At 44.7% G+C, this 27,804-nt stretch overlaps 1 protein-coding gene across 1 annotated transcript in view; it reads left to right on the top strand.

The window, feature by feature from the left end:
• The window catches only part of CCBE1 (collagen and calcium binding EGF domains 1), a 943,425-nt gene that overhangs the window by 178,072 nt on the left and 737,549 nt on the right, over positions 1-27,804 (top strand). The window lies entirely within an intron of this gene.

The following is a 27,804-nucleotide window of genomic DNA, read 5'->3' as shown; positions in this document are numbered from 1 at the left end:
TCAACGACTGCACCCCAGCCAGCGGAGGATGTGCAGGCAGCAGGAGTCAGTGCATGGGCAGAGGCGCAGCAGCAGCAGCAACGTGGTGGCTCGGGGCCTTTGACATCGGAGGGGCAGGCATCGGCCGGAGGGCAGGAGGACCCAGGGCGGGAAGTGTCTTCCGTGTGGCAGCGGTTGGGCCACGCCATAGATGCAGAGCGGCAGCGGGCGGAAGAGGCACGGCTCACGATGGTCAGGGCGGAGAACTCCATGCGGAGGGCCCTGAGGCGGGCCGAGTGCCTCGAGGCAATCCGCAGGGAGTTTGGGGGGAACATGTGGACGGCCCTGTGGACCCTCGGGGCCATGGAGGAGGAGCACCTCCGGGACATTGAGCGGGAGTTCGATGATGCCCTGGCCCGGAACATCCCAAAGTGAGCCGTCGGACTAGCCCGCTGCCCTTGTAAATAGTTCTGTAGTTAGTGTTAGGTTTCCTTTGGTTTAGCATTTTTTTTGGACCTTTTGGACAATGGCCCACATTTTTGTATATAGTTTATTTTTTTAGGTAGTGTTATTTTGGATTTTCATTTTTTTAATGATTTCCCCATGGAGCAATGGTTTTCGATTTTAATTTTCCATTGGATTTACTTTTGTGGACTGTGACTTTGGACACCTTTTGTTTGCATTATGATTTGTGGTTTTGCATTATTTCACGTACCTGCTTGTTTCTTTAAAAATAATTTCCATGATTGTTTGTTTATTTTTGATTCAATTTATGTTGCTTTTAATACATATTTTTTCTTTAAACTTCAATGTGTAGTATCATCTCATTGGTTTCATGCATATCATGATATGGGTTTTGGCATTCACTGACACCCATTGGGTGTATGTGAGGGACATGTGTTCATTTCCAAACTTGCAATTGTGGTTATATCATGTTTTTGCCATTTCTAAGTGAGTGGATGCAATACTCAGGTGGGTGTATGGCATTTGGAGGCTGACCATAAGGGCCAGGGATCTAGATTGTGTTGACATGTTGGCTGGGGGACATGAGTGTGGGCCTGGTGGAGGGTGCCCCTGGTGGCTGGGGGGTGGGGGTGCAGGGAGTCATGAGTTGGACATGAGTGGGGGCCTGGTGGAGGCTGCCCCTGCACTGCTGGGGGTGGAGTGCAGGGGGACATGTGTGGGGTCCTGGTGGAGGGTGCCCCTGCACTGCTGGGGGGTGGGAGTGGTGGTAGACATGAGTGGGGGCCTGGTGGAGGCTGCCCCTGGTGGCTGGGGGGTGGGGGTGGTGGGAGACATGAGTGGGGGCCTGGTGGAGGCTGCCCCTGGTGGCTGGGGGATGGGGGTGGTTGGAGACATGAGTGGGGGCCTGGTGGAGGCTGCCCCTGCACTGCTGGGGGTGGGGGTGATAGGGGACATGAGTGGGGGCCTGGTGGAGGCTGCCCCTGCACTGCTGGGGGGTAGGGGTGATGGGAGACATGGGTGGGGGCCTGGTGGAGGCTGCCCCTGGTGGCTGGGGGGTGGGGGTGCAGGGAGACATGAGTGGGGGCCTGGTGGAGGCTGCCCCTGAACTGCTGGGGGGTGGGGGTGATAGGGGACATGAGTGGGGGCCTGGTGGAGGCTGCCCCTGCAATGCTGGGGGATGGGGGTGATGGGAGACATGGGTGGGGGCCTGGTGAAGGGTGCCCCTGGTGGCTGGGGGTGCAGGGGGACATGCATTGGTGGGCAGTAGTGCAAGGTGACATGTGGGTTGGCTGGGGGGCATGGCCATGGTGGATGGGGTGTCTGCAGGACATGTGCAGGATAGGCCCCTGTGGTGTGGGCCACCTGCAGGGGCCGTGGAGGGTGTAGAGGGAACACCTGGGAGGATCCACACATGCAATTCACGTGTGGTGCTCCCCGCGCACCCCTGTAATACACGTACCCTGATGGAATCGCGTGTGATACTTCCTGCGCACCCCTGAAATACACGTACCCTGCTGCTTTTGCGTGTGATACTTCCCGCGCACCCCTGGAATACACGTACCCTGATGGAATCGTGTGTGAAACTTCCCGCACACCCCTGAAATACACGTACCCTGCTGATTTTGCGTGTGATACTTCCCGCGCACCCCTGAAATACACGTACCCTGCTGCTTTTGCGTGTGATACTTTCCGTGCACCCCTGGAATACACGTACCCTGCTGTTTTTACGTGTGATACATCAGGCGCACCCCTGAGATACATGTACCCTGCTGCTTTTGCGTGTGATACTTCCCGCGCACCCCTGAAATAGACGTACCTTGCTGCTTTTGCGTGTGATACTTCCCGCGCACCCCTGGAATACACGTACCCTGCTGTTTTTGCGTGTGTTACTTCCCACGCACCCCTGATGTACACGTACACAGGACAATAGCGTGTGGCACTTCCCACGAACCACCGAAATATACGTTCCCCGCTTGGCGTTTGCTGTTTGCCAGCCCTGTGAACTGGTCTAGGGTTAGCGCAGCCATTTGCGATGATTTGGGGATTTTGAAGGCTTTTCCTTGCACGAGGGCGTTCTTAGGGGCGTAACTGGCGCTGCTGTAGGGTCGCTGCGCCACTCTGCGCCACGGCTGGTTTCGGAGGCTAAAATCCATGAATACGCTGTGCGATGAAAAGGATTTTTTCGCACGCGGCGGGCGCAGTGTATCGCACGGGGACACTGTGCGCATGCCGCGTGCGCCATTTGTGTGCGAATTTCTATGAGTTACCCTGAAAATCTGAACAATTAGTGCTGGCTAGCAAACAAACAATCAGAATTAGATAGCCAACACGAATTCATCAAAGTTAAACATCAAAGAAAAAAAGGAAGAAGAGAAGAGGGAAAGAAACCAAGACTGTCAGTGGAAATCCCAATGATGCTGCATAACTGCTCAGGATTCATTGGTTTGCAGCCGTCTATGGAAAGAGAAGAGAGATTCATCAACAGCTCAGAAGGAACACAACCTTAGAACTATTATAGACGATGCATCTGGACATATTGTTTTCAAAGGAACTCGCAAACCATTCCCATAGAAATAGGATGATAAGCTGAAATAGTACATTTAAAATGCCTAATATTTATTTATTTATTTATTGCTTTTATGGCAGCACACTAAGCCCACAGGCATCCAGGAACTAGTTACAGACGTTAAAGCAGTTCAGAAGAGTTCAGGCGGAACAAAAGTTAGTGGAATAAGTCGGGTTTGAGATTTGTTCTGAATGAGAGGTAGGAGGGGTCAGAGCGAAAGTGAAGTGGTAAGTTGTTCCAGAGGGAAGCAGAGCCTGGTGGGAAACTGGATCCTCCCGGTTTCTGTCTGAGCAATCTTGGTAGGGTGAGGTGGTGGCTGTGTGACGGGTACAGTGGTCTGGCAGGCGTATGTCTGTTTAGTCGCTGGGCCAGGTATGACGGTGCATTGTTAGAGAAGCACTGGTGAGAGATTGAGAGAACTTTAAATGTGATCTTTTCCCTGATGGGAAGCCAGTGGGCGACTCTTCTGGCATCCGAGATATGGTCTTACTTCCTTAAGTTCAGTGCAGCTCAGATGGTATTGTTCTGTACAATTTGGAGTGTATTTAGTTTTGTTTCAGTTGTGCCACAGAGGAGGTGTTACAATGGTCTAATTTGGAGCCAACAAGAGCTTGGGCGACTAAGAGGCGATTGTCAGAAGAGAGGAAGAGTTTGCTTGCATGGATGAGCTTCATGACGCAGGCTGAGGTAGAGGCAATGTGGTTGACATGTTGCAGCATTTTGAGTGTAGAGTCATGGTAGACACTCAGGGTTTTGACAGCTGGTGCGACAGGAAGGATGTGGTCGTCTATAGTGACGAAGTTGTATGCATTGTCAAGTTTGGCGAGGCAGGCAGGGGTTCCAACAAGGAGGACCCTTTTTTTTTCATCGTTCAAACCGAGAAAGTGAGCGGCCATCCAGGCTTCATTGATGGTGTTGACTTTGAGGCTGTCCTGGGCATAGTCACCAGAAACCGTGATGAGGATTTGGGTGTCATCCACATAGTTTGTATAGGAGAGGCCATGTGAGTCAAAGTGGTTGAATAAATGTTTGGTGTAGACATTGTAGAGGGTGGGGGAGAGGTAGGTACTCACACAATGTATGTTTTAAAATGATTTTTTCATCAAGAAAGACTACATTTGATCAACAAAACTGTGGCAGACATTATTATAGACATTTAGCTGTGTGGGCTAGTGGTAATTATCCATTAAGTAATTCCCTGACGCCAAGCCTAAAGGACATGTAAACATTGGCAGGCTTGACCAGATCTAAAGAGGCACTTCATGGGCTGCTTCTCACCTGCAGCTGTTTTCCTACTCTCGTTTTCTAAGTTAGCTTATGTGTTAAACAAAACAAGAGACGGGTAGACCACCAAATATTCGATGTGTCATTTCAGTAGGATTCCCGAGCACAAGACTTCACAAAAATAGATCAGAGGTAGAAGTGTGACAGGAAGGTCGTGGGACTGTGACCCCGTAGGCTGTCGGTGGGAAGGGATGCTTCCATAATACAACTGGTGTTAAGGGATTCAGGGATGTGCACCTGGAAGACTAAGTGGGTAGAATGGAAAGTCCTCAGGGATTTTATTTCTTGGATTGTGGTTTCTCTTTGGTGTAATGATATGGGAGGTGGGCATTGGTAGGTTTTCCTGTACTTAAAAAAAGGCCTTACATATTGTTTTGACGCATGACAGCCCGGCCGGAGCTACAATATTGTGATTAGTTTTAAAGGAGTTTTGAAGCTGTTAATATGTTTGCAAAAAGTAGTGGAACTATTAACAGTAATCCATCAAGGTAGTGGATCTCAGATACAGTTAGTTCCCGCTCACTTCAAACTTTGATATGGGCGAATTTAGGGAAGGCCCTTCTGTGACATGTCCCCAGATATTGTAAGCTACGAAGGAGATGAGGTGCAAACCACAGTGGTACTACATCTGCCACCAGCGTGAACCACAAGTCATGTGCTGTGTGGCAGCGCTGTTGCAACCGGTTCAGCAGATCCAGCCCCATAAATGCTACTGCTTACAGCCAAAGTGAGCCGGGAAATCAAAGGAGCGTGTTTTGAAATATTCTTCGTTTCCCCCCCTCCACTGTTCTGGTGTACGTTTTTAAAGTGGGTTAGGGAAAATGCAAAGCAATTAGGCTGGAAGTAATTAAATTGTAATAAATCAAAACGCTGATCTTTCAGGAGCACACAGGCACCTAGGCCGGGCAATGTGTGATGCGGTGAGCAAAGCCAGAAGAGACACATACGCCTCCTTCGTAGTAGGCCTCATTCACTGCTGGGTGGGAGCGAGAGAGGTGGTTGTTAGTGACAAATCGTATTTTATTGTGTTTAAAAATCAAAGCCAAGGGGAAATCTTAAACCACAGAACACGGGAAAGGTTCAGAGTGGACATTCGTATTTACAGATTGCCGTCCAAATGGCAAGCGAGGGGGTTTTATTCAAGCGTGTGCCTTGGTTCTAGAGTAAAAAGAATTGCAGTCTTGGTGAGGAGCTCGCGGGCAGCCACTCGCTTCTGCCATGGGGCAAAGATGCACTTCGGGCAGGCCAACTCATCCCTTGACCCTTCAGGAAATAAAGTGCCATTAAATCGGGCTATAATAGCCAATATTGCATTGCTTGCTGTGTATATTGCGAGCGAACCAATCCAGCATCGCCGGGCCGCTAACTTGGCTGGTCAGCAAGCATGACTAACTGTATTACTTACCTTGCTGCCACGCATGACCTTACTGTTTCACCAGTACAAACGCCATGACACCCCCGGGTCTGGGCGCCACACAAATGCTATACATACAATAAATAGAAAAAAAATATTATTGACTGGTAATGGCTTCGTAGCAACTCCTCTCGTGAGCATTGCTATCCTTTCAATAGCCTTGTACCTATCACTTCTCATGTGGATTTCGTTACTCCTCATTGAACATAAACAACTCTTTTTCGATGTGGATGTGCTTTTATCATTGCAGACATGTTTTTGATGCGCTGTGACCAGCCCATTATGATATGATATGGCATTTATAACGCGCCTATGTTTCAAGGCGCGACGAGACAGGGGATGGGGAACAAGGGAGGACAAACAACGATCCTACTAGGCCAGGTGTCATTCAGATCAGGCAAGTGCATGGGAAGGGGAAGGGGAAGGAGGAGAAGTGCAAGGGAGAGGGGGGAGAGGACAGTGCAGTACATGGGATGAGAAACAAAATAAATACATCAAAATAATTAGTAAGTAAAGGTACGGCCCACAGGTGGCAAGTGCAAGGATAAGTGCAGACATCAGGTGTCAAGTGCTGGTAGTGGGACTGTAGGGAAACCGAAACAGTCCCCAAGTGCGGGGGTTGCCGGGAAAGCAGTGCAGAAGTGCGACTGGCAGGGGAAGGTACCTGTGCCCAAGATCAGAGGGTGACCAGGTAACCAGTGCAAATTCAGTGTCAGCCAGGAAGTCAGCAAGGGAGATGAGGAGAAAAAGCAGAAGCAAAGAGAAAGGTTTTGAGGTGCTTCCGGAATCAAAGATGATTCTCCCCAAGTTTCAGGGAGGCTGGGAGGCTGTTCCAGAGGGAGGCACCAGACAAAGAAAGAGATCTACCACCAACCCGTTGCTTGGAGAAGCGACTGACCCTGAGGGAGTTTGACGTAGATGAGCGAAGAGCTCGAGAGGGAAGGTGTTTAGGGAAAGAGAGTTGAAGATGTTGAGGCCCTAGGCTCCAGAAGGCCTTGTGGACAATGCAGAGGGTTTTGAACTTAATCCTCACAGCCACTGGGAACCAGCGCAGAGATTTCAGTCCTGGAGAGATAAGATCCCTGGGCTTGAGGCCAAGGACAAGTCTCTCTGTCCTGTTCTGGATAAATTGCAGAGTGCGGACAGTAGAAACAGGCAGATTTAGAAAGATGCTGTTGCAGTAGTCCAGCCTGGAGAGAATCAGAGCTCTGGAGACAGTGAGCTTCTGGGGGAAGGAGAGGAAAGGAAGTATACCTCTGAAGAGGTACATCTGGTAGTGTGACTTATTAGAGACATCAGAGATGTGATGTGAGAAGGAGAGTGTAGAGTCAAAGATGACCTCGAGGTTTTAGCCTTGCAGGTGGGAACAGGAAGAGAGCCAAGGGAGGCCGGCCAGAGAGCTAATGGCAGGTTTGCTAAGCTTATGAGGACCTTGTACAAGCACACCTTTGTATGCCTATGAATAAAGGACGAAAGAGAATTCTTAGTAAATCGTAAAATACTTTTATTAGGAAAGTGCAAGGACTTTATAAGCAGGGCTGGCTTTTAATGGACCTATTCTTGCACCCCTCTGCTACTCTATATGCCAATGCCCACATTTCTCAGGAGTGATGCCATGCATTCAATAAAACAGTACCCATACTTCTCCCGAAGGAAATCACACTTAAAATGAAATGGTAGTAGCACTTCTCAGCAGGCTACTGAGGTTCCATTGGGACACGAGCAGTGTTTCTGGGTAGGGACTGCCCTATATTAAGGATCTTATAACTAGTACTCTCGAATGGGACAGTACTTTCTTTTCTCCACAGGGAATGCTGTACATTAAATGTGGCACTATCAGTATTTCCCAGAATATGGTTGAGTACCAGAACTTCTCATGCAGAAGTGCTGTGGTGTGAGAATTCACACATGAGGTTTTTGATGAATTCATTCCTTTGCTCCCACCTCATATGTGTTATCTGGTATTACCCATTCTTCAGGGTCCATTACTCTCAAATGATGTAATCTACAGGGCAATATCAGTGGTGGTTGTGCACAGAGACATCTTTAGGGGAGGGCAGAAGGGGCACTTGCCCTGGGCCCCTTCCTTGGAGGGGGCCCCCAAAAGTCTACCTTATCTAAAGAAGTCATTTACTTTATTCACCAAACTTAGATAGCACATTTTATGGCAGGCTGCTGAAACTTTAAACCTATTTTGTATCCATTGTTGAGAGGTACATTCTGCTCTACTATCTGTGTTCACTGTGGAATACATCGTTTGTGCATTCACAACAGCACAACCCCTGTTGCATTCTAACATTTGTAACGTGGGGAACATAATTAGAATGTGTAATAGCCACATTTGAAATGCACATTTATAACGTCAAGTGCTGCAATGCTTCAAAAGATTGCTCAGTGTGTTAAGCACTCCTTGCAGAGCTCTCTGTTTATATGCAAGATTAAAATACCACATTCCTGCAAGGCTGACTCAGCATTTCCTATATCTGAAGTTGACAAACCTGCATGTATATGTACTTTGTTTTGTAGCACAATATGTGCTATTATCAACAATGTACCTGTACCAGAAAGCAGTTGCTATGAAACAAACGTCAGTATGGTGACGGTCTAGAAATCTGTTCCTTCAGACAAGAAGCTGTAAAACCTATGCAGCCACCATCTGCAATGAGCATAAACCGATAGTCCGGAGAGGTGATTAAGTGTCCAATTTCAAGACAAAGCGTTCATGCTCGTATCCAGGCTTTGCCGGTAGATGAAACAGTGATAATTTTATATTACTGGCACTACTGTGCTGTCTTCTATGAAAAGGTTTACCTTCTCACATGCTGGTGGCATTGTTTAGCCCATTACCAGATCTTTTTTTAAATAACAATTTCTGTGTTTTGGACATATTTAAAGCTTTAACATACAAAAGAGAAGCCTGGATAAAACTATTAGGATCGCATCAGTTGGGATACTTTTACTTATATACTTCCCTTGATGATGGAGACAATAAAGCTAGAATCATTCCCATTTTGCATAATATGCTTCTATAACATTTTGCTTTTTAGAAATTGTCATGTTAGATTACGTGGTTTGTGTACTTTGCAAGTCAGTTCTATTATATGGGATTATTTTAGTTCATGGTAACCACTGTAAAAAGAAAGTGGTAAAATGGGGCATTACAGAGTGGGCGCAAATTCCAGCCTCGCCTCTTAACCCATGTGTGATGGTGGGCATCACATTTAATTTCATATTGCCTGCCAAAATGACCAGCCCCTAAACCTTTGAAAATGATCACCCTTCAAATGGATTTCACTCTCATAGTGCCATCTTCCATAAAGCCTCACTCATTGTTTCACTGTGTGTGTTGGTTCCTCTATACTAATAGTGAGCATTGATATATTGCACACCACAGCCACTTTGCTCTCTAATGGCAACACTTTTTGAAATCCATGTACCTCTTCTAATTTCTATATGCCTGAATATAGACACATTCCTGGCAGCTTTTAATCTTCATCCACTATCTATGCTAAAATATCTGTATTGTTCATCTTGCTTTCAATTGGTCTCCTGTATCCCTGCCTGAGCACTTTTGCACTCTTTGAGGCACCTAATCTGAGTCGTCTGTCTAATCTGGATTATGTGCACCTTTTCCATAGGATCGGTATACTGCATTTATACTATGGCCGGTCTATTTTCCTCGTGCCTGCTATAGATGAAAAGTGTCCTCTACCTATGCTAGAACACAAGAACCCTTGTCGTTGACTAATAATGTTGGTTTTGAAATACTACTACTCGTTTATCATTCAGAGTAATGATTGTTATTTATATGGTGCTTTTTCCAAAGCACTGTACATAGAACATATTTACATTGAAATATCATCCCAATCAAAGTTTGTACTCATTTATCGACCGCAGATGGATGAAAGGCTGTGTTGGCCTTGTCGAGTTCGAACCTGCGACCTGCTGATCTCACACAAATTGCAGCGGTGAACGCTCAACCCACTGAACTGTCTTTCCAGCTACAGCAAGAATGAACAGGTTAAGGAGTACCCATGATTATTTTGATTGCTGTGAAGCAGCATATTCAGCTAGGGGTTGTGAACACAATGAAGGGGTCGTGACCAGATATTGTGGAGCTTTTAATTCCTTTGGTTCAGTGGAGGGGGGCCCCAAATGTGTCCATGCCCAGGGCCCCAAATGTGTTTAAGATGGCCCTGGTTGTGCACTATTGAAATGCAAATTAGAAAAACATTACACCGTGGTGGCTCTGCACTTGTTGCATTTTGCCTGTAGTTGTTGAACATCTTTCAGAGTCGACTCCTCGTGGCTGATATGCTGATGACATTGGTGCAGGAGACAGGCGTAGGCGGCTTGTCTACCTTGTAACTTTGCTGTATGTCCTTTAAGCCTCCCCTTATCTGTCCCCGGTACTCCCACTCTACCCGGTAGACACATTATGTTGGATGAAAGCAACACAAGGATAGGAACACCAAGGTATCCTGGTGTAGGTCTTTTTAATGTTCAGATGTTATATATATATATATATATATATATATATATATATATATATATATATATATATATATAATGTATAGCATTACCCTATCGTTAAGATGAAACCTATCATCCATTAGCAATGTGAACATTCTATGGCTCAGAACGTTTGAGCCATGCCATTCCTAATTATGGCCCAGACCCCTCAAGAACTCAACATTTCTTACAATTCCTTGTTACAGTTCACAAGATAAAGGGTTAAAACGAGAGTTTTTTTTTAAAAAATCTCGCCATTCTTTCAAACGGTTCTTTCTCATGTATGCTGTATTCTTTGGCGGTCTGATGCAAAGTCATAATTGTACTTCCCATATGCCTTCATTTAGAACGTTTTTAGAACAGAGTGATAAAGGTACTAGAGTATCTCATCATGGTGAAGGCTCAAGCAATATGGAGTAACTCTGGTGTGTAAGAGGACCATTCTTCTAAATGGATAGTATTTATAAATGCAAGCTCCAACCAAGCTTTGCTTTGCACATGAATCACCCTTCTATTCAGAATCACACTTTCTAAATGTTGCATCTCTTACTTGCATGCGTGATCTGCACCACCAGTAATATCATAGGTGTCTTAAGCAATGTCATATGTGATGTTACCAGTGATGTCATGTGTGATGTCCTCAGTGTGCTTAGAAGCTGCGCAATGGGGGCCTCATAGTTAAGGTGGTGTGGCTTCCAATACCTTCTGAACTTCAGGGGTTTTGTTTCATTAAATCGGCACCTTAACCTCACTTCAACTAAAGTGTGTTTTCACTGAATTTCAAGGGTTTTGTTGCACTGAACTTCAACTGAACTGTCCCTTAACTAAAGTTTTTTTCACTGAATATGTACATATACCTATGTATACCTAAACAGATGAATACAAAATGTTAAAAAAGATACTGTCTTAAAAATATGTTTGCAGTCTGCATAGAGTGCATTTTATACTTAAACTATATACACTAACATCCTTATGTGACAGGCAACATGGACACTCAATGATTGTCCAGGCTGCCTGGACAATCACTTCACAGAGGTTGTGCAGCGGCAGTACATAAAGTGGCCCCCAAATCCTTACTCTGGCTGTTCCTGTCCAGTGCAGCACCGGGTTGTCCTGATGGCGCTGGAGTCCCCGGAACTCTTCCTTAGGCAGGCTTGATATGCTGGAACTGGCCTGCTGAGGTGAATTCAGCGGCATCAGGCAGTTTGTTCTTGCTGGGCTGCATTTGTGAGAAGTGGCCTGCCCCTTGCATTAGCAGCAAGGGGCCCGAGGGGGGAGTCCTACCCAGGCCCGATATCCGTAGAGGCCCGGGTGAAGGAACGGGACGACCTATAATGTGGGCAGTCCAAGCAGCAATCACAAGGTGCTCCCCTTCTCAACAGAAAGTGCGGCTTGAACAAATAGTGCAGCCCAGGCGACAGTGGTGTAACCTTGCACTGTGCTGCTCTTCTCAATGGGGCACCATGTTGACGAAACACGGGCCATGGCGGTGAGGCATGACGCCCCTTGTGGCACTGGTGCACCGCAATGTAGGAGTTGGCAGGACCAACCAGGTAGTTTGAGAACAGGCGCTGAGCAGAGTGCCAGCTTGACCCGACCCCTAGACCCCCTGAAATGAGGTCCAGGCTTTTTCCAACACCTCCGCTTGATCCATTCTCTACATGGCTCTTTTGTTGCAATAGATTTTGTTTTCATTCAAGTTGCAGCCCAGCGGTGTGCGGGGTATCCCAGGCTGGACCACGTCATATTTTAAAAAAACTTGTGTTGCACAAAGTGCCAAAAGGGGTGGGGCTTATGCCAGGAATCTCGGAAGCCAAACGGCTGGTAATTGTCAAGTGAGAATAAAGGTTCTTCACCAAGAAACTCAACGGGCATAAGCTTAGCGTGATGACTAAAGGTATCATCTCCACCTACTCATATTGATTGCTGGATCAGTCCCAATGCAGCGGGCCCTGAAATTGTTAATGTATTAAAGTGGATGGTGGTGGGAAAAGAACTGGAAACAATATATTGTCACAGCACAAAACTGTTTCTAAAGGAATATGCAGATATGCAATACAGTGGTGATATGGGTGGCGGGTAATTGAGAGAGGATGATGGCACCTTATGACTCTGAGGCTCCTTTCCCCAGCAGGAGAATCTTGAATAGACATCTTGAAGCCAGCCAAAGCTGGAGTATGCCTAGTTTCTAAGGGTGGGGAGTTCCAGTGATGGTAAGCCAGGCCGAAGAAGAGGGTGGACTGAAAGTTGGAGGCAACACATGGTGGAGTAGATTTAAGGAGGGCTTTGGAGCATAGATTGTGAGGGTGTGCATAGCAGGAAGTAAATCAAGCCTAATGCAGCTGCAAGTCCATGGTTGCATGCGAACAGAAGAACTTGAATCCGCGTGGAGGTGGTTGAGGTTTGTGGCAGGTTGCAGAAAGTATGGGCTCAGTACCCCACAGTGAGGCGCAAAGAAGTGGAGTCAGAGGACCACAAAAAGGCACAGTACTAATTATGTTCATTTAGGTTAAGGGTGGAGATAAGTGTTTTCCTAGACTGACAGGAGATATGGGCACATATTTCATGACTGTTAAATAGTGTGAAGTTTCTGTCGAAGAAAACCTCCAGTTTGTGAGTCTTGCTCGCTCACTTGTGCCAGTGATGTGAGCGGTGGTGAAGGAGCTAAAGAACTAGGTATGTGTTTTTTCTGTGGAGTGTCTGCTGCAGAATGTCTTTACAGTTGGGCAACGAGTCAGTTCGCATCCAGTTAGACAATGATGTGATTAGACACTATGGGGCTGATTCACTGAACGGTTTCCAATGGGTTCGCGCCATTATAAAACACTTCTGTGAATCGGGCCCTATATGTTTAAGAGCTGAATGTTGCACGATTGGGTGATGATTCTAGCACCAGACCTGTTAATGGTCCAAGAACACACACAAAGTCCAGTCACCTCCTCCTCAGGAGGCTCATGCTGCCACGTTGGACGTGATGATGTGTATCTGCATGGGGGTTCAGGCTGGGGAAGAGTTTCCTGGAAGGCACCCTCAATCGATACCCAACCTCGGCTTCCAGACTTCACTCGCACTATACAGTGACCAAGGAATGGAAGACGGGCAACATCCACCAGAAACCAGGCAAACTGTCACCCTCAAGCTGTCTTGCTAGCAACATTCAGAAATGTTACACAGCAATATAATCCCCGTGTTGGTGTCTTAGAAAACAAAAGAACCTATCACCATCCAAGTCTCCTGCAGCGAGAACCAAGGCCTGCTGAGAGGGGAAGTACACATCTTGTGGAAGAGGATTTGGGTGGATGTGGGAGAGGATACCTCAGAGACTGACCTCCTGTCTCCTGAGTCACTGAGCAGCAACATGGGATTTTCTTTGGGGGGCGGGGGCGTCTATTTGTTAACACTCATGCCTGGGTTTTCCCTTATTCTGATAGTGTGTGCTTTCCACCTGAGAGCAAGGGCATCCAATACACATGTGTGTGTGTGTGCGTGTGCAGTGGCGGCCGCTTGTGCAGAGAACAATGTTCATTCCTCTGCATCATTCGATTTTGTTATGAGCAGCACAGGCCGCGTCATGGCGGCAAATCAAATGTGTGTAAACATTAAAAATAATAATGAATCTGCATTGCGTCCCGGATCCCAGCGGGGCAGGTCCCGTTTTACGCAGTTTTTTTTGTAGTGCTAAATTCATGGGGCTTGTAACGCCATGGCACTTTATGTAACCCACAGATAATTAGGGAGGCTGGTGAGACGCTAGAGAGGTGGCCCCGCCAGTATATATCTGTGCGCAAACAACGCAGTGTCAATGGATGGATCTGATCTTTCACAGTAAGCATTGCACAGCAACTGAATTTACTGAATGTCATTGGCTGCTTGTCAGCCAATGACATTCATGAGTGTGGGAGGGGCATGGGCGCACACGTGTGGTGACGAGGCCATCTTCTTACTTCGTGTAGGACATTGAGTTGAGGTTACTGACTGCAGTGTAGAAGAGGAGGAACAGCAGAGGGCCCACGTGCACAGCCTTACCTTGCCAACTTGGACTCCGGTACGTAGGTGTGTGTGAACTTGAAGAACAGAAGACTACTTAAGTTGTTAGTTACTGTGCGCATCATCCCGCCCTTCATTCGTCAGGTCAGCAGGGCTCTAGGACCGTCTGGACTGGAGCCCTGCCTTGGTGAATGCAGGGCCTAGTTTGACGCTGCTGAATGAAAAATAGGTTGGCTAGGCTCTGCATCGACGTGCGGCTCTCCACCTTGTACACTTGTCTGAGGCAGGGCTCCAGGACCGTCCTGGAGCCCTGCCCTGGTGTGTTCATGATTCCTGGAGATGTCTTATAATTGCTGAGATACTCTTGATGAATCTTGCAATAGGTCTGCAACCACACTATCAGTGGTTCCTGGAAGTATTGTTTACATTTTGCCGAGCTCTCTAAGGATGTAGGGAGAGAAAGAGGGGGAAAACAAGAGGGAAAGGTATTAAGAATGAAACTCACCTAGAAGTAAAGAGAAATATAGAACGGAAGATAAACTGAAAGAAAGGAAAATAAAGGGTTGAAGCAAAATAAGGAAGGAGAAATGGAAAGAAAGACAATAAATGAAAGAAAATAAAGAGAACTAAAGACAGATGGAAGGAGAATGAATGAGGAGAAAAGCGAATGTAGGATAAAAAGAAAGGAACACAAAAAGGGCAGATGGATACATGTGAATATGGAAATCAAGGGCAGACGAATAAGCAATGATGCAAACAAGAGATAGGAAGATGGAAAGAAATTAAGGTTGGCTCAGTCTCGAGGCTCTGAGCTATGCCCATGAGCCAGCCCTTGTGTACCTATTTAAACTAGCCAATTATTTAGGTTGTTTACATATGCTTAGGTGAGGTGTCATGAACTGGAGGAGCACAGCATCATTTCTTTTTCATCCTCTGTTTGGGTAGCAGGGGAGGGGTGCACAGCAGTGCTGCCCTCGCCTTTCCCCCATCAGTCAGCTTCCACACTCTGTTCTGAGGCTCCATCCTCTAATTAATTTTCATGTGACGAAGGGTTCACAGCAATGCTGCTAGTCTTGCATAACACGCCAGCTTGAATGTGGACATTTTGGGATGACATCTTCCCTTTCTTCATAGTTTTGGCTCACACTAGATGATGCTAAAGTACCCGAGGTTAGCCAAAACTAAGAACAACTATGCTTGCAGCATAATTGAGCTTCTCTCCTCCTTCTGCAGTTGCTGAAGTGAAAATGAGCAAAATCAGGGTATTTGGTGTCCACATTTCATACAGCTTAAAATCATGCCCGGCTAACTAATATGGCATTTTGGTAATCATGTACTTGGAATATGTTCACGTGCTTTTGATAATTAAAAACATCTTTTCATGGTTATCCAAGCAGATATATCGTTCTAAAGAGTAGTTAAGTCAAATGCGATGCAGTAATTCTACTGTTAGGAATTCTTTCCATTGTGATATCATTCAATAAAGAAAAAAAAAACCTTTTTGGAAGATGAGAGGGCTGTCTGCTCTATTTTTACGTATTCCCTGTCTTTGTATGCATGGAAAAAAAGTAACTAAGTAATCGGCAAAAACCAATGACGTGATAAATAACAATTCAAACCCCTTTAACTGTGAAATTCGATTTCCAATAAAAACAGAAGAAAGAAAGTTCTACTCCCCCTGCCCCCGCCCCCATATATGGATTTACACCACCTACCACCCAAACACCATCTACCACCACCTGGAATCCTGCAGTAATCCCTGGGACCAAGTGGCGAGTCATTTTGTGTGGCAGTAATTTGGTGGATTTACCACCGAAATACCACCAAACTTGTACTGAGGCCCATAGCTTTTAGAGTTCAAAAGAAACTAAAAACATTAAAAAAAATAAAATTAAAAAATAAATCTGCTTTTTACCTGCCTGTTTGCTCCCTAAAAAATACTGAAACATCAACATGTATCATCATTTATGCGAATTACTTCTGAATGGTTTTTCTTTGTGAACCCAAACAGTAAAAGCATGTTATTCTCAAGGACTGTAACATGACCCGTATTGTAACGAATCAGTGCCGAAGCGTTCGCCCGCCTTTTCTATGTAGGCTGCAAGGGCCTTTTTCTAATTGCTCACAACCCTCCTCAGCAGGATACTTTTGGTCATCAACATCTGGCATTGTGGCCTGCTGTGCCTTTTAAAGGTTGGGATTGTCTCATTCTAAATAACGTCTGGAACATGTGCTTTGGCAAACAAACGAGGGTTGTAAATGCAAGCCGAGTCTTTATAGACGCCAACGTTGTGCTGTATATTGATGGTGTGAGGTGGCAAAGTGTATTGCGTTCTAAAATAGAGCTTTTTTGTTTAAAAGTATTTCAAATGTTTAGATGCCGCCTAGGCTAGACCAAAACATTAGTATTTGCAGTATTGCATGAAAAACAGAAACACCATTTTTAGAGTAACCTTACCTTAACGAAAATGTGTTTATTGACTTGACTCTAGGGCGATGAATGTAGGTTAAGTAAACTCATTGGGTCTTATTCTAAGTTTGCGCTCCTAAGTGAAACGATCTTTTTTTTTCTGAATGGAAAAAAGTTAGATTTAGAAAGACAGATCCGTGACCGCACAGCGCTGTCTTTCTAAATCAAACTACCACGACCCTGGTGCACACAATTGCGCGCAGGGGCTGACCAACATTGTGAGCCTCAGAGGAGTCATCACTGGAGTGTAAGGTGAGTCGGTCTGTGTGTGCTTGTGAGTCTGTGTGAGTGTGCACGTGTGTAGTAAGTGTGTGTTGTGCTGGGAAAGGGGTGGTGAGTGTGGAATGGGGGGTTCAGTGGGGTTAAACCTCCCAATTAAAAAGAGAACCAGCAGGAGAGGGTGGCGGTCAGGGAGGAGGGGGCAGTATGTACTATTTCCGCATTTTAAAGCCAACACAAAAATGGCTGTTGCAGATCACCCCTGCCCGGGTGACATGGTATCTTCCAGTGTGCGTCATGGCCACATGGCTTCCCATGTGACCACGTTAATAAAAGGGACGAGCTGCTTCCGGCTCGTCAGTCACGACGGAAACTGACTCTGGTGTCGTTCTTGTGGGGGAAGCACCATGTTGGTGCACTTGAGGGCGGTGCCTCTGCCGGGCAACGCCATCCTTGTGTGTCCCCCAGCCATGTGAGGCGAGCTGGGGTGGCGACATATGAAACACAACGGCAAAAAGCAAATATATACAGGAATATGTGCATACATAAACCCCGAACAGGGCATGTCTTGGGGTGTCCGGTCAAAGGGTAGGTCGTGGCTGGATCGGAGGCTGTTTGGAGGTTATGTGTCATTGGCGCTCAGCCAATTGATTATCTTATGCCTACATTTCGGGTACGGTTGTTCTGAGGTCAAGTGGTAGTTTGTTCCAGCAATGAGCAGCTTGACAAGGTCAATGTTCATGTGTATTTCTGCTTGTCACATACATCTTTGCTTTGTGTTGAGCTTATTTGGCTCATTACAATATATGTGTGATGCCCTCGTTCTCATAGTCTCACATATTTACTTCCCGGCACTTGCGCGATCTGAATGGCACAAGACCTAGTAAGATAATTGTTTTGTTTTCTTCCTCCTTGTCTTGTCACGCCTAGAAACAATTGTGTACAGGTGTGTTATAAATGCAATATCATATCACACATAGGAAAGTCAAGGTGGTGCCAGTGTAGAGTACTCTTCATGATTCTGTATCAATTGAAATGGGACGACATTGGTGACAGAGTTGAGAGGTAGTCGGTGCACTTCTATACCATCTAACCTGGACACTGCAGCTCACTTAAGGGCCCCTTTCATGAAATAGTTAGCCCTTTCCACTTGGCTTTTTGCTTGGGGGCGATACTGCCTTGGTTTGCTTAATGTTGAGGACCTAGAGGAATGACACACATTTTCCTGGATTTCAGTGTGACTTCATTTCCAGTAACAAGTTCTACAGGGAATCCTTCTCTCCTGAAAATGTTGTGGAAGAAATAACTACTGATATATCTATTCCATTTCAAGCTTTATTTGCATGTTTCCTTAGGGGAAATACCATTCAAACCTGGTTTCTCCCAAAATGAATTCAGACATTCCACAGGATGTAAAAGTGTTTGTCTCATATGGACTTGTTTTTCACTGTTGAAACATTTACAGCAACATTGAACTGCATTTTCTATATCATCATCCATCAGTCGCCACCAGTAAATAAATCTTTAACCCCCTCTTGTTAAGGGTGTTCCTGAGATGACCCTTATGTTCAGCTTAAATGATGGAGGGCCTGGAGTCAATGGCCAGCATGATTATGTAACTTCTGAATATGACATCTCCTTGTACAAAGGTGTCATCAGCAGCCTTCTTGTATACTTGGAGTGGAACAGATATGCATGGTTCTTGTGGCCAACTGTTGCTTGCAAAATCCAATTCTACTCTTCTTGGCCTCTCTTCTGTACAGGGTTACTATACCAGCACTGCCCAGAAGGGGAGTGACATAGCATAGGGTACCTACCTTCACACCTCCCTCTCCCTGCTTCCACCCAGACTGGGGTGGGGTTTCTATTTTGACACTATTTTAGCTTTTGCAAAATGCAGGAGGGGGGAAATTAAATATATCTAGGAAATGTATATTTGCGTTTAGAATTGGTTTATTGACTATGGAAAATATACCCAACCTAATTCCCACCATCACAACAATCTCACCCCACATTCCTGGATCAGAAACATGCAGTTTTATTATCATATTTTGCTTCCTTTGAAATAAAATATCAAGGAAATTCAGGTGGTTGCCAAGGGTCAGAGGTCACCTTTAAAATAAAAATACAAATATCTTCAGACTACAATGAAATTGAATACACTGCAACCTGCCTACTTTTGTCTCACATTTTAATTTGATATAAAATATTGAGCCTACTTTACATCTTTGTATAAATCCCCTAAAACAGAAACACAAACATGACTGAGTATTCTAGACAGTCTGCTCAGCTAATGCACAGGTACACAAGACATTGATGGTTTCACAAAAATGCACTCAAACTCTACAGTAGAGGATTACGTCTACCTTAACTCCACATCCATCATATCAAAAGGTGAAGCAGTTTTCATAATAGAGTTTAGAACTAAACAATGTACTTGGTTTTCTCTGAAACCAGTATTATCATCAATGAAAAATGCTTACTTTTCAATAAGGTTGTCCCGTTCTCGGGCTGATTCAAATCTAAACATTTGGACACTATCCATGGCAAATTACTGATTCCTAGCTAGGGCCTAAACAGTACTTCACTGTCTCTTGCATGATGTTGTATCTATTGCAAACAATTGTAAAGGCTTGGGTTTCTCTGTATTTCTGCTGCTTTTGGACTGCTGGGACAGCAGAACCTAACTCTCTCACGATTTTCAAACTATAATTTTGGCCCTCACAATGCCCCATTCCATGTGTTGATTGAGGAATCGAAATCAATGACTTTATTGCTATGACAGCAATCAAAGCACTTCAAGTTTCAATTTGAAATGTCTAAAGGTTCCAGAGATCCATAATCGCAGGAGAAAAGTCCTGTTACACTGATGCTATCTACGTTTTTAATTTGAAATATTAAAAAAACACACACTTTGCCCTATATTCCCTTTTATGTGGTATACTTATAAACAGGATTCCACAATTACTTTTAAGTGCCAAACGAGGTAACAGGTCTGAATAATCTACAGTGATGTATACCCACATTTTCTTTGCATTTCACATGCCAAAGGTGGCAAGTATACTGACCGGCCTCACGCAGCTCCATCAGATAAGATTTCCATCCATTCTGTGCATCTGCTTAAAAATCCCTCTCAGGTAATTTAATCCTGCTTTTGGGAAAGGTCTCTGCTGTCTGCCCAGTCTAGATAAAGCCCTATAAAAGCAATTTCCACATCATCTACATCTAGTTGGAATGCAGATTTGTTCTCTTCTGCCGGGCAGGCCCTCTTGCTTCTGACTAACAACTCTCTTCTTCCTACGTATTTGAGCTTAGATATCCATCAAACTCCAACCATTCAGAATCATTTGGCATAGCATTTTGGAGTAGACAGACCTTGTTCTTTTTACTTGACTCTTTACTATCTTTACTTCACACCTATGAGAGCCCCCTTCATTCTTCATTCTGTTCAACTAAGGATCATTTTAGCATGATATTTTACATTTGGCAAAGACTGGAAACATTCTTTGTGGATCAGAATATAGTCCAGGTTCATGGCCATGGGCTTATGGACCGCTACAAGACATCTATTTTTGAAAATGCACCTAATATTGAACCGGACATCCATTTATGACTGGAATAGCTGTCTTCCAGATTATCTAAAAAATAAAGCAATGCTTTTGGGCTGAATTTCGAAAATAATGCTTACATTTGTTCTGTTGAAAGTTTAAAGCTAGCGCCTAATGGTTTGGGTAAACACAACTGCTGCTCTACTTGTCTTTTATTCATTTAATCAAGTGATATGTTGATGGAAATCTGGGGATTCTTGTTTTCCTGAGAGCTGAACTAATGGTTGCTTTTCATGGGCACATGGCTTCCCATGAACTAAAGTTCACATTATATGAATTCACATACTGTCAATTCTACATGAAATATTGTCATATATAACCCTTTCAATGTAACCCCTTTCTAATTAGTACATCATATTGCTTGATTAATATTTTCTCAACTGATATGGTGCGATTTATGATACATATTATATCTTTATAAATAGGTTTGCATTGTTGCTTTTTCATGTGTAATTTCATTGAAATAGTAAGGGCTCTGTACTTCATGTAGCAACATTCAAAGCCAGTACATGTTTATGTTCATTAAACACTAAAGAGGGCAGACTCAATATCATGATTTGCCGATGGGGGGCATTAAATTGTAAGACCCTAATCTGCCATTTGTCCCCAGCTTGCATAGGTGTAACCATGTGTCAGAGTTTACACATCTAGCTGCGTTCAGCAATTTAGCATTGTGTACTTACCAGAGGCATTCAACTGAGGGAAACTGCTTTCTGGAATAATTCAGCTAAAGTGTCCATGTGTGCTTAGCTCATGAGATTCAGTAGGGTGCAACATATGTTTACTTATGAATTCAACAGTGTGACAACCTGTGTGTACTATGGTGTTCATCAAAAGGCACTGCGTGCTTACTGGACATATTCATCAAAGTGGCAGTGAAGAACTACCAGTCAGACATGTTCACAGCTTAACAACGTTCAGTAAACATTGCACAAACTGCCAATGTATTTTTAAGTAGTCATTCAGAAAAGTGGAAATATACGCTCTCTTGTGGGAAATCAGCAGAGAGTAATTTAAAGTGGTCTTGTGTAGTGTACTACTTCCGTTTGGTGGCTTTTTCTTACGCATGTTTAACTTCTGGGCCATTCAGTACACTATCAATATATGGATAGTCGGGCATTCCGTTCTTACAGTAGAACATTTATCACAGTTGTACTCTGTTTTTACTAGGCGTGTCTATAACGGGGGAGAAAGATGACACACTATGGATTAGAAAATTGAAAATGAGTGTTTAGAGGGGCATTCATAAAGTATGCAAAATGACAGTGTTTACTTATCTGGAGTCAAAGAGAAATGTGTCATTGTTTACTAATATGGAGGCATGCTGCAAACAACCAATGTGTGCAGAGCAAGGGCATTAACCTAAATAGCAAGAAGTACTAAATTAGCCCTGAGCATTGTGCATGTGTGAATCAAAGTGTAGTTTTTCGGTATCATAACTGCTAAACCGGGTGAATTCAGAAAATTGAAGGTATGCAGAAAAGTATTAATATGTGCTTGGCAGTGTAATTTTGTAATGAGGGAGTGTGGGTGTGACACAATGACTACTGCTAATCTTCCCACTCGGCCCCACACTACTAGTAAATCAGCCATCATCCAACTAAAGGTAAATCAGGCACAGCCCGACCAGTAAACCTCCTTTGCCTCTTTTGGTTGTGTCAAAGGGCATTCTGGTTCAATAAGCAAGGGTGTTCAGGCAAGAGACTTGGCAACAATGTCAATAGTTCAAGAGTATGTTCTTGTAGAATGGAAGGGAAGTGGGGCTTAATAGTCCGTATGTTTCCAAAACATGGACTAGGGAGACATCGACTCTTCACAGTACCTTTTAAGCCTTGTGGCTGGTATTAAACAGCACTGAGCTAGGCTTTTCAGTGTCAAGCCGGGTGTTTTGATGCTTTCGGTCTCTGGCCGGTGTCGAGTCAGGCAGTGGTGGCACCCGGCCCAATAATGTAGTGCTGTTTAGCGGTGACGACTTGTGGGTCAAAGACTCCGGGGACAGCATGCAATGTTGGGTCGGGAGAGTCGGAGGACTTGTGTATGAAGCAGCAGAGATAGGACTTTGGATGTGACCATGCTTGCTCACTCAACATGGCATCTGGTTACTGCAGCAGCCACGGCTTGAAGCTTGAAAAATCTGGTGACCATGTGACTGTGTCGAGTTGCAGATGCTAGAAGGCTTGGCGGGACACGGGCATGGAAACGGTAGGGTTTATCTATTCAGTGAACCTTGGAGATGAGGGGACAGTCAAGTGTCGAGGTCAGAGAGAATGTGCAAGCTCCTGTTCAGCAGCATATACCGCATTGAAGGGGCCATGGTTCTGGGGTTACTGAGAGACTCAGTCCAGTGTCTCGGGGGCAAGGTACGTTTATTTTCTGTGCTTCCCAGCAAGGAAGAGTTGTGGAGCAGACTTAATAGAGGGTAAGACAACTGGCAGAGAGTCCTAACAGAAACTAAGATGGTAGAACACCTCTCTCAGCCCACCTCTCCCTTCAGGCTACTTTAACTCTGCCCCTTTCCCATGCATGCTGACTTTAAAGGGACTCTAGTGGACAGCATGGCTTTGTTTTCTCAGCACTGCCTTTAAATGACCGATTCCCAGGAAATCTCCTGCTAAGGGTACCCGTGCCTTGGGAGGAAGATGTAGCCTTTCCTGCAGAAGGATCAAAAAGCAGCAGCCTGACTTTTGTCCCACATAGCAGCTGTGGAGAGTCAGTCCAGTTATTAATACACATGAGCCCTTCCATTGCTGGGCCCTACTTGGAAAGCAGACCCAATGTGATATCAAATTGCTGTGGCTGTATATTTGTGTGCTCTTAGTAGTCAACATGCCCCGACTAGGCATGGCTTACATTCAAAGATGTAAATGCCAGTAGACTGACTAAGGCATACAATTGATAGGATTTGTTTCAGAGGTGCAGAAGATTAACAAGTCACCTCTGCCTGCTCTCACTTTGTTTTGCAGCAACTGTCAGAAATACATGTGTCCTGTAAAAAATCCCTGTGCCACTGCAGAGCATAGCAAAGGCACATGTGTGCACTATCATTTTGGTATGGGGTCTCTTTGAAAGGGGGCTCTGATTAGCAGACCTCCATTTCAGAAACATAATTTCCAGAATAATTTTATGTAATAATAATCAAAAAAGATAGCCACTCACACCCTTGCAGATGGCAATCCATCACAGTGGGTTAACAGGGAGAATTCCGCAAAGTTTCAATTTATACTCCAAGTCACTCAGTATAGTGACAATGCATTGATATCAGAAGATTCATCAACAGGAAGTCAGTGCTTGAGGGTGTCATTGACCAAAGTAAATATATTGCTATTTTTTAAAATGATACATCCACCAAAGTGATATTGGGGTAAAACTGAAGTCCTCCATTAAAGTGAGATCATGTGCCTACTTGGGGACTCTACTAATTGTAATTTGTGGAACTCAGCCACAACCCTTAAATGGTTTACAGGATCATTAGGCAATGAGGCAGTAAATTGAGGCCAATATGAAAAGTCACAATTTGTACTAAATATATTAATAATGTGTTCTCCTAGGTTATTCAGAAAGGTGTGAATGTTTTCTCAGTGGTGGGTATTCAGCAAAGTGGCAGTGTTTAATTACTCATATATTTTCATAAACATGCAATGTGTACATCAACAAGACTTCAGCACATTAGCAATTTGTGCTCACAGTAGACTTTCATCAAATGGGTGATGTGTGCTTACATGGGGCATCTAACAAAGTAGCATTTTTTTACCAACCCCCCCTTTTCACTTCTGCTTCCTCTCTTCCTCTTCCCTGCTAATGTCGCTGATAGCTCTGCAACACTGGTCCCCTGGCCACCCCTGAACTAGGACCCGGGCTCCTACATATCCAGGTGGCCTTTCACTGCCTCTGGGTTCCCTCAGCCCTTAAGGGTATGTATCTGTAACTCTACAGTCCCTTCTCTTTCCATTTAAGAGCCACCCTCTGGCAGCACTTATTGAATCACCTGCACTTCTCATCACCCCTCCAAATCCCCTTGGTACTTCTCCCCTCCCCTCTTCCCTGCACTTGCGCCATCTGAATGACACAAGGCCTAGTAAGATCGTTGTTTGTCCTCCTTATCATATCATAAACCCGGGCATTCTAAAAAAGAAACAAGTTAATTTGTAGGGGTCCATTCAGAAAAGAGACAGTTGTGTGCTTCAGGCATTCAGAAAAGTAACAATGTTTAGATAAATGCTGTGTCTCCTAAACTGGAGACAGGCAATGCATGGACAATAAATGTACAACTCAAGCCGCCACCATCATTCTCTTGCGCCGTCACCAATTACTATTTCCAATTTCTCTTCCACCATTTATTGGAAGTTATTAACTGCATGTTCCTATTGTATAATGTCTATGTAAACCACACAGCAAGATGATGGCTAGAACTATACATATGCATTTTAGTACAGTACTTCTTGGCAAAGCGCATTGTGTTTAATACAATAATTTGTTGAAAATGACAAGTGTTCTAAATTGTGGGCTATGTAAGGGAGGCCTGGTATCACAAGTATGACACAAAAGGTACAATTTGTAAAACCTGTATTTAATTTTTCGGGGTTTGGAAAATCTCCTACTTTGCCCTATAATTAAAAATTGATGTTATGCAATATGCGCGTCACCAAGTAATCAAATGACATAGAATTCAATTGGCTGTTAATTATGCTTCAAATGCATAAACAAAGTCTATTTACAGTTGTGCTGCTTGCTTTTAATCTTGCAGTTAGCCGACACATGTTTCGACTTGCTCAGAGCGTGTCTCTATATTCCGCCTTTTATACGTGTGAGGCGATTTAATTGGTATTAGATGTATGCACTTAAAGTCAAGTGCCTGACTTTACCTGACCCAATTAGCATGACATGTAAGGGTTAGCCTCTTTACTCTCAGTCAGCCTCTTCCTTGGTTCAGTGTTTGTGTAGAAGGGGGGGTTGGGACATTGGAGAATCCTATAAAATAGGATGGGTCATGGGTAGGGGAAAGGGGTATACAGCATCCCACCACCGGTCGCCTCACCCCCACTCCCAGAAGACCCCTTTCCCAAGTGATCCTCTCGCACTGCTCCACTTCCAGGGTCTGGATCCAAAGGCGATGGCCATGCCCTGGCCACCTGGGGGAGAGATCCCCGGCGACTAGTAGGTGAGACACCCTTTGGTTTCTCACAGCACTCATCAAAGTGTCAATGCGTACTTTACAGTGGGCTGTTAAAAATTTTCAGTGTGTGCTAAACTGGGGGCTTTCAGCAATTGTTATTGTGAACTTCTGGGTAATTAAACCTATTGGTAACGTGTGTTTACTAGAACATTATGCACTGCGGAATAGTGGGTAACGTGCAGTGCAGTTTTTCCACTTTTGGTTTTGTGGGAGCATGCAGCAAAATGTCAAAGGGTGATTTAAGCAGTGTATTTCCCTGTGGTTTACTAGGGATCGCCAGACTGGTGATATGGCCCTAACTGGGCATTTAGCAAGTAGGTAGTTTGTGCATTAGAGGGGTACTCTTTTTACTAGTGATGTGTGGTGCACTGGTTGCTTCCCTACTAGCGTATAGAAATGCATTTCTTCAACATACAATATGTCATTGATTGGGTATTTAATATGTCTGATTTATTTAGGCATGCTGCAGACAATTCAAGTTAAACTGGAGGTTTGTGGATTGTGCCATAATGTACTGATATCGGATATTTATGAAGGGATAGTGAGTTGTAGCTTCAGGGCCACAATGTAATTCCTTTGTCTGATCTAGTAGTGTGCCGATTCTGTATTACAAACAACAGGGGTGACATTGGTTTAGGGTCAGCCACAAGCTTAAAGAAAGTAGAATCCTTTTGCCCCGCTACTCGAGCAGGAGGCAACACTTACGTCTGGAGTGTCCAGTGACTGCAGTGAAGGGTGGGCGGTGTATGGTTATTCCGTTTTACTCCCAGAATCAGCCCACGGGTAAACCAACCTCCCACACTACTGGTACCATCGCCCTGAAGCTCCCAGCAGGGCTCAATAACTTCTCCCAGCTTTCCAGTATATAGAATAAGGCCATTTGCGGCCGTACGGGGGACTGGGAGTAAATAAGACTGCGTGCTCTCCTATTTCTTTGTGCATTGGTTGAGCACACCGAGGCAGTGCTGGAAGGCCTCAAAGTCTAAACAACCATTAGACAAAGGCATACCCGGATCACTGCAACATTTCACACAAAAACTACTTACTGGCCTTAAATTTTGCCCGCAAGTGAATATTTCTGTTAACTTCGCTAACTATCCTGGCAAGCATTGTTTTGCAACTGTACCGTTAGTTTAATTCTTTTGCAGTGAAATCATACATTCCACCTGTCACAGCTGGACAGCAGCACTCGGCCATGCAGGTTTGGCACCCTGGGCGATGGTGTCCCCTCTCTATTCTTCTTCCGTTCTGTGTCCACCATATTCACCTCACACACAGTCCTCTCAGACTGTCATTTCTGACAGATGGCTGGGCAATCCCAGATTGTTTCTCTCTGGGTGCTGTTATGTTATTTATGAGCTGAAGAAATTGTGCAGCATTTGATACTAACACTTAGAATTGGGGGTAATTAGAGTGGGTTAGATTTGCATAGGACGTAAAAGTGATGGCGCACGAATATGGTCAATTCCAGAAAATAAAGCAATCAAAAGCTGAACACGAAGGAAAGATATATGGTGTGTAGAGCAATATAACAGAAGCGAGATCTCGGTCCTTGAAAATAAACACGTGACGTGGCCAGAGGTGAAATCACGAAAAAGGCTTTGAAATGTTACAGAAAACATTCATAAATAGATGGAGGGGCGGAGATGAGTGAAGGGTTTTGAAATAGAGGGAGGACAAAGGGGGCAGAGTCTTTTTGGCTTGTTGGAACTTGGGGAACTTCAAAACCTTAGATCTCTGGGGTGCCAGATAGCTGCGCAGGGGAGCTGTCTCATAGCAGAAGAGAGAGTTTGTGGAAGGCGGTGTTCGACCTTAGGGCAGTGGTTTGACAGGAACGTGTCTTACAGCTGTTCAGTGAGGTCGGAGTCTGAATCGAGGCCATGGAGGCAGGCCTAATTGCAGGAAAATAAGTCATTTGGCTGTTGATTATAAATAGGTGAACAATTAATTAGAACTCCTCCTGCAGGATAATTGGCAGGGTGTCAGAGTGGGCATTACTTCCTTCATCTATAAGGTATCAAAGTATTAATGGAGTAGCCGAATTCAAAAGTTTGAATGGGAGTTTGTTCCTTTAGTGCAGGAAAGGTTATAATCTAACAACCAACCAATGACAAGTAAGGGAAGGAG

The sequence above is a fragment of the Ambystoma mexicanum genome, chromosome 6p, assembly GCF_040938575.1.
Source record: "Ambystoma mexicanum isolate Mex_15411 chromosome 6p, UKY_AmexF1_1, whole genome shotgun sequence".
NCBI classification, from domain to species: Eukaryota; Metazoa; Chordata; class Amphibia; order Caudata; family Ambystomatidae; genus Ambystoma; species Ambystoma mexicanum.
This window is presented reverse-complemented; position numbering and strand designations above follow the sequence as displayed.